Raw genomic sequence first — 12050 nt, forward strand, 5'->3', positions numbered from 1 at the left:
ATTTACAAAAGGGAAAGAAAACATCACTTTCTCTACAATTTGTGAAAATAATAATTCCAACCATCATCATATCTTTCTCAAATACAAGAAAAACAAAACAAGGAACTTTTCCTTTCAAAAAAGATCACTTTCACCATCTTATTACAACAACAAGGGGTCCTCATGTTTACCTTAAACGAATTTAATTTTTTAATGGAAAAAGAAAGGTGGAAAGCTAAACAAACAAATGTTGCATAGTGATATAAAACAAAAGTCTCTTTTTATGTAGGGAATTTACTTGGATAAAATTCTCTACTTATGATGTCTCTCGGGTCGTTATCGTGAGCCAAAGTTGAGGTTAAAACTACAATGAAAATGTCATTTTTACATTTATTCATACCAAAAGAGAAGAAAAGGTGTAGGGTGGAGGTTTCTATCAACGTGCAATGGTAAATAATGAGAATCACTTTTGAAAGGAAATACAATGTTCTATAATCTTCTATTCACACTCAATGTTTAAATTTGGTTTGAAAGAGAACTTTTTTTAATTCAATATTTTAGTGGGTGCATGTGTACGTTACAAATGGACACTATGGACTTCTCTTGTAAGATTCAAATTTAATTTAGAATTTTATATTTTGATTCAACTAGAGATATAATCAAAATTGATTCGTAAGATTTTTATATGTGGAGGATGCCAAGAGTCTCGAAAAAAGTTGCTTGGAATATGGATTGGGAATATGAAAATGCATGTTAGTGGAAGTAAATATAGAAGGAGGGAAACGATAGAAGAGCAAATACGATGAATAAATAGAAGATGATGACGAAAGAGTTGTACGGACAATGAAAGAACAATACAAATAAAGATCATGGGGACTACGTTTTTTTTATCAACAGCAAAAATATATAAATGCGAACCACTTCAGGTGGATCAACCTTATACATACAAAGCCCAGCATCTACCAGTAATCACCAGACCAACAAGCATAAACATTATTTATACTAAAAACTCAAAATACTTCAGGCAACCAGTCCTACAAACCAAAGGTTCTAAACACCAACTGGAAAAGGAAACCGACGTAGATCGGAATTTTGCAGAAATCTAAGACCAAACCTTAGCTTACATCAAGTTACAAATTATGTTTTTTTATTAGGAGAATCTGTGAAATAAAAAGTGATAAATAGTTTTGAACAAAGATGAAACTCATTTATTTAAAATGTAATACATAATCAATCTTCTATGTTGTTTGGTTATATCTTTAGGATAAAGAGATATATGTGCTGATTTTGCAGGAATGATTATGCAAATTAGTTATACAGTATAACAATGCCTTTGGATGAAACGATATTGTTGAAACAATATTTATTGATAGTATGCTACAGTGTTTTGTTATATATATGAATTGAATATTTATTTATTTATTATTATTGATAAAAAAAATTATTAACTGTATATAAAATCTTTATGTTTTTATTATGTCTTATCTGCAGTTTGCACAAATGTAAAAGTAAAAGAGGTATTGAGTTTCTCTTTATTGAGTAATCAGTTTGGGCAAATGTAAAAGTAAAAGAGGTATTGAGTTTCTCTTTATTCAGTAATCAGTAATATTTAAGTAATCAGTTTGGAAAATTAAATTACATTTCAATTATAAGTGAAATAATTTTCAAAGTGTAAATATGCCCAAATCATGCGAATACTTGTAGGCTAAGAGTGGTTAATTTTGCAATCAAATTATGCCAAAATAATTTTGTCTACACTTTAGCTGTCATCATCTTACCCTAGCTACATAGTCTTAAACATCTTTTATTTATGAAGAAATGTGCAACAAGACCAACCTGCTACCTGAATTACACTGCACATTTTAAACCCTAAACAAAGTAAAAAGATAAGATAAGCATATCAGAAAAGCTATATATCAACTACATCTAAAGTAGGGACAATACAAATAAAGACCACACTTTTTGTCCTCTAATTCATGTTTTAGGCTACCCACTTGCAATATTTTGCTATCCCTTCATATAAGTAATAGCTTTCTTCATATCACTTTTTAAATTTTAAGATGATTGGAGTGTGAAGGTTGTAAATTAGATATGGAGTTACTTGTAGATAGTAGTAAGTAAATTGTAAAGATATAGAAATTAGAAGATTTTTAAAAATTAGATGATAGATTCTATAATTTTTTTATTATAGTGCAATTTTTTTTTAAAGTTTGTTTAATTAGTTTTTTTATTTTTATTGGTGTTTAGAGTTGTTGATTTATGTGAAATCTATAAAAAAAATAAAAAAATTAAGTGGGACAATAATAGTTTTGGTTTGGTATTTTGTTTTGAATCTCTGTCGCAAGTATAAGGATTAAGGTATTCTAAAATATCTCTATAATTTATTTATTTTTTTCTGGTAAAAAAAAGTGCTTCTCCCTCAAGGTTCTCTGAATTTATTCTCCAAAATATCACTTCCACTGCTTTTTTCAGATTATGAGGTTTGATTGTGCAGAAAAGATGTATAACATTTCTTACCAATGTTTGTTAATTATTGATGAAAAGAATTTAAATTCCTGTTGCAGTCACTGTTTCATCAAGATTCTTCATGATATTACAATAAATAACAGATAAATTTTTCCGAGGTAGCTGCAATGCAGTTGCATAGTGTCCGAAGCCATTGATAACGATACTAATATTATATAGTCAAGGAATGAAACATTTACCACTACACACTTATCAAGATAACCCATTTACAACTACACACTAATCATTAATATTTTAGGAAGTAGATTTATAATTAATTTAACCTTATTTTTATAAAGGTGGTCTCTAAATAACTTTATTAGAATAAATTCTAAATCAATCTCCTATTATCTTATTAACAAAATTTATATTTAATTTAATTTCAAAAAACTAATTTATTAAATAAGGATTATATCTCATTTATATATTATAATTCAATTTTATTCTTTGTTGAGAATACATTTTATAAATTATTATGATATGGTAAAAAGATGTTGGGTATGAAGCCAGGACCAATTGGGTTGGGCTGAGTAGACACCATGTTTTAGTATGTGGCTTAATCATTGTGTCCCTTTATTATCTCTATTTAAAGACATCATTGTACTTGTAATTGGTGTGCAACATGATATAATAAAAACCTAATAGTTGTCCGTGTGGATGTAGGTTGCAGTTGGCGACCGAACCACGTTAAATCATGTGTTGTTATTTTCTGCAGTTGATTTGTGATTGTGTGTTCTCCTGCGTACGTTTTTCCCATCAAAAGAAACATAGAAGTATAAAAAATATTATACTTAACATTTTCATGATTTTAAAGCTTCTAACCACAATGTTACCTAATCACGTCATTTTACTAAAAATTATTAAATAAAAAATAATTTTTTACTATATTAATTAAATTAAACATTATTTTATAAACTTAAAAAATTATTAGTATCTAAAATAATTTTTATTGCTGATAAATATTTATAAATTAAATTTTAAATTGTATCTCATTAGTTACTAAAATTTTAACTATCAACTTTAAAATATAAAATAACTAATACTTTTTTTCGACAAAAAAAATAAATAAATATGACTCACTTGAATAGTGATTTAACTCTTATATAGAACAAATGAACAAACACACCTCTCTTTAGACAAAACAAAATCCACAATTTTGTCATCAACTACCTACATAAACAATATTAGCTAAAATACCCTATCATCCAAAGCCACCATAAAAACTAGCACCCCTCAAAGACACCAAAGACCAGCCCAATCAACCTAAAAAACATTAAAAACTTTAAATCGAATGCATAGTACATATCAAGAGTTCTAGATACCAATCCAAGAAGGAAAAGCCCACATAAAACATTTTTTATGAAATCCAAGACCAAACATTTAATTGTACTGAGAAAAAAATTTCAGAAAGATCAATCACTCTACTTTTAAAAATTCATTTATTTCTATGTCCCCAAACATCACTTACAAACCCAATTCAAATATTTCCTATAATAAAATTAACATACTAGAAGCATCTAGTAACTGATACTTAAGATAACCAAAATGGTAAGATTCGTTCTTGACTGAATGAAAGGGGTTTACAAGAAAAAGACATATACCCAAAAGTAAAGTAATGCTTGAATTCTCTTTCTCCTAGCTGGGTCATTTGGTGTTATGATGATGTTGTAATAAAATATGCAAGCAAAAGTACATGCATGCTATGTTAGCATGAGGTTTCTAGTTTGTGTTCCTAATTACTTTGTATAATTTTTCTCTCTAAAATGTTGAAATTTGAAGCCATGACTACAGATTATCTATAATTATATAAATTTAAAAAAAATGATTGAATATGCATGAGTTTGATATCGACCTGGATAATACGAAGGCCTTGATGCATGTGACAAAAATTGTGGGGCAGAAAAAGTTTGTCACTCTCTTGTCTTTTTGTTCATAAAGATATTTGAGTTGATGTTTGTTTTCATTTCATGTTACCACCAAACCTATGTCTGTCACTCCTCAACTCAATCTACATCTTATTCCTCACTTCCTCACTCTACTTTGTCAGCTGATTTCCAAAGCCATTCTACCACTTTAGTTAGGTTAATCTCAAGTCTTTATTACATAACTCTAATCTTTCCATTTCATTTCTTTACACTTATCTCTCATTCATAACTCTTTCTTTTAGTGAAAGTTAATGAAATTATTATATCACTACTATCAGACTCTTATTAGATCATTCACTTATCTTTAAAAAATATTCATTTTTCTATGTAATGAAGTGTGTTAATTAAAGATCTTACATAAATTAGTGATATAATTACTCACACAGTTATAAATAAGTCTAAATCTTACTTTACAAACAAATTTTAATATTGAGTTAAACATAAATTTATTAAAATAATTTCTACATTTTCATCTCTCTACGTTTATATAAGTGTTATTCTCATTAATATTTGAATCAACGTTTGAAGTAATTATGAGTGTCTTTATTTCTTAAAACTATTAATTATGAATACATTATTTGTGTCAAAATATTATTTTTATTTATTAAAAGTTCCTAATAATTTGACCTTTCATTAGACTTATTGACATCTCATTATTTTAAAATCGAGTTAGACTCGTAAATTTTATAATTAAAAATCTATCTAAAAATCAAGTGACCCACAATTTAACCACCTGTAAAATATTCAGTACCACAAATTGTATATTCAAGATATACGATCTTTTAACATAAAGGAAGGGTTATAGACCTAGTATACTAGAAAAAAATCTTAAAATAGAAACCAATTTTTAGACATCAAAATAATTAGTTACAATAAGAACTAAAATAGAGATCATTTTAAAAACTAAAAAAAATAAAATTTAAATTAGTTTCTATTATTTTCTATTATTGTTAAATAGTTTCTAAATTGGTATCTAATTAGCAACTAAGATTTTAACTACCAATTATTTAGTTTCTAAATTTGGTAGCAAACACCTTAGTTGCTAATTAGATACCAATTTAGAAACTATTTAACAATAATAAAAAATAATAGAAACTAATTTAGAAACCGAATTTCTTTTTAGTTTCTAAAATGGTCTCTAATTTAGTTACTATTGCAACTAATTATTTTGATTTTTACAAATTGATTTCTATTTCATGATTTTATTGCAGTGATAATAAATAATTTATGAGATTTTTTAAGCTTAAACTCTTTATCCTAAAGTACTCAGTTGTGTTATCTCTTATTTATTTTGATGATAATTTGTTTAAGTTGATTTATGTTGGAGTTATGGAAGGTGATTCCAAAAGGGTGTGAACAATAGAGAGTGGGGGGGTCCCTCCTCTTCCCTATAAAGTGAAAATAGGTTTGTTTTAAGAGATTTTTGCTTTGGAACCTTACAATACAAATGGCAAGGACAATGCAGTATATGATTGAGCAGCAACAAAATCTGTGTACCTCTTATACGTACCATCATTTCATCATACAACCCTTCATATTCTTTTTGATAACATCAGATGCTATGTATTATGATAACAGATGAATAACAAAGGTACATACACACTTTTCACCATATAGATATATAATCTTTGTCCTTTGTCCAATGCTATGGCTTCTTGAATGGATGAACCCCTTTTTTCTCTGGCTTTTGCTTTTATCTCCCTCTTTCCCATACCCTTTCAATAAATCTTTGAGCACCAATCAAAGCCTCAACTTTTTCTCCCCCTATGATGGAAAGTGGATTGAACATGTAGCTTTATATTAGTCCCCATTGAATGACTTACACAAAATTTGTGACATTTACAAGGGCCTTGTTTTCTGGTGTTGTTCCAATCCTAAAGCCATGAATTTAAAACCCACAATTGCTACTTGTTTCATTTCAATCACAATCCCTGACATCAACTGCTTCTTACTAGGATGTCTAGGGAATTTATGTTCCACACCTTTAATGACAACCATAAATGCTGATTTGGGATGTGGAGAATTTCTTACCTTAAATGGCTTAGCATTGGGGGATTATAAGTATGTACTCCATATCACATTACTTCTTAGATTTACTGTGGTTGTTCGTTAGATAGAAACGGATTCATGTTTTGGTTCGTTAAATATACATTTTTTATCTTAAATGATGTAACATCGGTGAATTATGATTATGTCCTCCATATCACATTAGTTTTTTATTCATTGTGGTTGCTCCGTGTTCAATATGTTTTATAGTCTTATATTGTTTAGAAGTCGATATCAATGATACTTTAAATATACATTTCTTGCGAGACGTCCTAGAGACGTCCTATAATAGATTTTCAGTGGTATTAATTGACGTGCAATGGGCATATGGGGAATGTGACTAAAGCCAATAATCCTGTGATTGTGATTGTGATGTGTTTTAGGGAGAGTGAAATTTTTATAGGGTTGGAAGTAGGGGTGAAAAGAAGTTGATTTAACTATAACTATGCAAGCATAAATCCTGTGTGATTATATTTGACTCCATGAAATAAGGGTATACCATGGGAAGAGAGTATGAAAAGTAGTTACAAGATCTGGTAATTCTGTGGGGTTACTTTCTTTGTTCTTGATAGGAAACATATGTCCCCACTTTGATATGGTGTATGATGCTTCTGCCTAAATATCTGCATCACTTCATCCATTTTCATGGGATACTGTTTATACACTTTGCATTGCTAAAGGAATTTGGCTGTGGAAATGTTAACTTATTTTGCTACTTGCAATAACTTATCATGCTGAGGAATTTATTTGGTTCTATATTCTCTGACTCTGAGTAAGAACATCTGTAAATAGTGAAAGATGTTGAAGTTATGGGATATAGTTTTTATCCAAATATGGAAAAATTATTTGGTATTTTTAAACTATGTATTTGCTATTCAATTTCTTTTAGTTGCAAAGAAAATTATGGGTGTTTCAGAAAATATCATTCTATTCTGATTTCTTAAACTCTTATTCTGGAATCACCCAAAATTATCAAGAATAATTCTGGTATTTCAAAGATATATGGGTGCATGAAGAAAAATGTAGGGGTGCAGAAAGAAATACCTTAGTATTATACCTAAGATTGGATCAAAAAGAGGCCCAAATGACTTGCTTGTGTGTACATTAGCGAGGCGAGGAAATGAATTGGGCCTCACTGCCCTTCACATGTTTTGGAAGGCTTTTTCGTAGTGCACTCTCATAAAATTTAGGTTTTTTCTTCTATACTCCACACTTTTTTTCTCTTACACCATAGTATAAGAAATGATACCTAATTCCAGAATACGTAACCATGACATTTTCAAATTTACAAATATATTTTAAATTAAATAATTTAAAAATATATTTTAAATTATTTAATTTAAAATAATCATCTTTTAAATTATATTATAAATTATACAATTCAAAATAATTATATTTTAAATTAGTTAATCTAAAACTAAATCCTACAATTTAAAATAATTATATTTTAAATTAGAAAAGTCTTTAAATAAAAATTAATTTTAGAAACTAATTTAAAATAATCAGTTACGACTAAATTAGATACTATTTTATAAACTAAACAAGTATTATATCTAAATTAGTTTATATTAATAATAAAAATTAATAAAATAGTTTTTAAATTGATATTTAACCATTTTAGCTATTTACTACTTTATATTATAAGTTAGTCTCTATTAGTCTTGTAGAGGCTAATTTAGAATCTAAAATATTTTGTAGTTAATGATTACATACCAATATAAAAATCATTTTATAAATTTATATTAATAATATAAATTACTTTAAATACTAATAATAAGTTAGTCTCTATTAATTTTTTTAGAGATTAATTTAGAATCTAAAATATTAGTAGATAATGATTAAATATCAATATAAAAATCATTTTATAAATTTATATTAATAATATAAATTACTTTAAAAAATACTAATAATTTTTTAATCTTTAAACTAGTATCTAATTTAGTGATTATAGTTATCTTTACAATTTTATCAAAAATTAAGGATTGGAGTCTCGTCATTTTTTTTTCTAACTACAATTTCATTTTCCGTTCGAATTAAGTCTATCGTGACCATTCAAACATAATTTTATTAGTTAATTTTATATATATATATATATATATATAACTAGGTCATAAAAAAATATTTTGACTCAAGAAATCACACATATGCAAAATTTAGTATAAAAGTATTTTTTTTATTTATGATGATTATAAGAAAAGTTCGTAAAATGCTAATATTATATCATGAAAGGTTGCTTAAGTTTTTTTTTATCATTAAAGAATAAAATAAATAAATTAGAACATTTCATAGATACTTCAATTCTTATATAAATTTTTTTAGACATATCTAATTCATTAGGATTAAAAAAGATTTGTATATCAAAAAAGATATATTAAAACAAAGATTATTAACCAAATTAATATAAAAAAAAATTTCCTAATATTTTTACATACATTTAACTTTACACATGGAATGTAGTTTGGAAATATGTGTTAGCAGTTCTAAAATCACTGTAATAATATAACTGTAAGTCTATATGGATAATTTAATTTGATTAATCACCAAACATGACCTAAAATATATAGATTAAAACATAGATTGGTTAACCAAATTGCCATAAAAAACATTGTCTTAATGTTTCTACATACATTTAACTTTACACATGAAACATGGTGTTAACCGTTCTAAAATCATTGTAATAATGTAACTAAGAAAGTCTATATGGATAATATAATTTGACTAATCACCAAGTAGGACCTAAAATACAGATATTAAAACATAGATTGATTAACTAAATTTGTATAAAAGACATTGTCCTTATGTTCCTACCTACATAAAATGTGGTCCCGAAATAGGTGTTAACAGTCCTAAAATAACTACAATAAGGTAACTGAGAAAGTCTATATGGATAATCTAATTTGACTAATTACCAAACAAAACCTAAAATACATAGATTAAAACATAGATTGGTTAACCAAATTGGCATAAAAAACTTTGTCATAATGTTTCTACATACATTTAACTGTACACATGAAATGTGAACCCAAAAACACGTGTTAACAGTCTTAAAATCACTGCAATAATGTAACTGAGAAAGTCTATATGGATAATCTAATTTGACTAATCACCAAGCAGAACCTACAATACAAAGCTTAAAACATAGATTGGTTAACCAAATTTGCATAAAAAACTTTGTTCTTATGTTCCTACATACATGAAATGTGGTCCTGAATCAGATGTTAACAGTCATAAAATCACTGCAATAATGTAACTGAGAAAGTCTATATGGATAATCTAATTTGACTAATCATCAGGACCTAAAATACATAGATTAAAAGATAGATTGGTTAACCCAATTGGCATAAAAAACTTTGTTCTTATGTTCCTACATACATGAAATGTGGTCCTGAATCAGATGTTAACAGTCATAAAATCACTGCAATAATGTAACTGAGAAAGTCTATATGGATAATCTAATTTGACTAATCATCAGGACCTAAAATACATAGATTAAAAGATAGATTGGTTAACCCAATTGGCATAAAAAACTTTGTCCTAATGTTTCTACATACATTTAGCTGTTCACATGAAATGTGAACCAGAAACAAATGTTAACAGTCTTAAAATCACTTGCAATAATGTAATTGAGAAAATCTATATGGATAATCTAATTTGACTAATCATTAAGCAGGACCTAAAATACAGAGATTAAAACATATATTGGTTAACCAAATTGGCATAGAAAACTTTGTCTTAATGTTCCTACATACATTTAACTTTACACAAGAAATGTGGTTCTGAAACAGGTGTTCACAGTCATAAAATCACTGCAATAATGTAACTGAGAAAGTCTATATGGATAATCTAATTTGACTAATTACCAAATATAACCTAAAACACAGATTAAAACATAGATTGTTTAACCAAATTGGCATAAAAAATTGTCTTAATGTTCCTACATACATTTAACTTTACACATGAGATGTGAAATGTCCTAAAACAAGGTTTAACAGTCCTAAAATCACTGCAATAACGTAACTGAGTAAGTCTATGTGAATAATCTAATTTGACTAATTACAAAGTAGTACCTAAAACACAGATATTAAAACATAGATTGGTTAATCAAATTGGCATAAAAACTTTGTCTTAATGTTCCTACATACATTTAACTTTATACCTGAAATGTGGTCATGTCCTAAAGTTAAAATAATAATGATCAAATTATTGTATGCAATTATTGTACGATATTGTACGCAATTAATTTAATAATTATAAAATCTATGATTAGTGGATCCCTACCTAATTAGCTTGTAATTTGGAGGGAGAAAGTCTTTATACACTTGTATATATTTCCAATACACGTGAAATATGGTCCTGAAATGTGTTAACAACCCTAAAATCACTACAATAATGTAATTGAAAAAGTCTATATAGATATTCCAATTTGACTAATCATCAAACCGTACCTAAAATACAGAGATTAAAACAAAGATTGGTTAATCAAATTGACATAAAAAACTTCGTCCTAATGTTCCTACATACATTTAACTTTACACATGAAATGATGTGGTCCTGAAACAGGTGTTAACAGTCCTAAAATCACTGCAATAATGTAATTGAAAAAGTTTATAAGAATATTATAATTTGACTAATCATCGAGCAGGACCTAAAATACAGAGATTTAAACAAAGATTGGTTAATCAAATTGACATAAAAAACTTCGATGTTCCTACATACATTTAACTTTACACATGAAATGGGGTCTTCGGAACAGGTTAACAGTTCTAAAATCATTGCAATAATATAACTGAGGAAGTCTATATGAATGATCTAATTTAACTAATTACTAAGTAGGACCTAAAATTTAGAGATTAAAACATAGATTGGTTAACCAAATTAGCATAACAAAAATTGTCTGAATGTTCTTACATACATTTAACTTTACACACATAATATGGTCCTATCTAAAATCAGTGCAATAATTTGGATAATCTAATTTGACTAATCACCTTAAAAAAAATCCTGAAATATACACTGTCATATATTATAATTCCCTTTTACCTTGATTCAACTAAAACTAACAATCTTTTAACAAAAAAATCTTCTTCCCAATATAATTTTCACAATCTGCATTATCTGCATAATCATTGATTATCATTATATGTATAATTTTTTCCCTTTGTCCTTATTGATCTTGGTTGCTTAAGTGAATGTCTCTAATTCAAGAACATATTTTTATTTTCTATTCTTTATTACATTAAATAGAGATTAAAACATTGGTTAACTAAATTTGCCTAATATTTCTATATATATTTAACTTTACAAATGAAATGGATCCGAAAGAGTCCTAAATCTAAAATGATTGCGAGAAAGTCTATATACATAATCTAATTTGATTAATTATTAAATATGACCTAAAATACTGAGATTAAAACATAGATTGATTAACCAAATTAATATAAAAAGCTTTTTCCTAATGTTTCTACTTACATCTAACTTTATACATAAAATGTGATCCTATCCTAAAATTACTATAATAATATAACTGCAAATTTGTTTATTAATAATCTAATTTGACTAATCACTAATATGCATACTCATTAGGAAAACTAACCA

Source organism: Phaseolus vulgaris, chromosome 7, assembly GCF_000499845.2.
Source record: "Phaseolus vulgaris cultivar G19833 chromosome 7, P. vulgaris v2.0, whole genome shotgun sequence".
Classification (NCBI taxonomy): domain Eukaryota; kingdom Viridiplantae; phylum Streptophyta; class Magnoliopsida; order Fabales; family Fabaceae; genus Phaseolus; species Phaseolus vulgaris.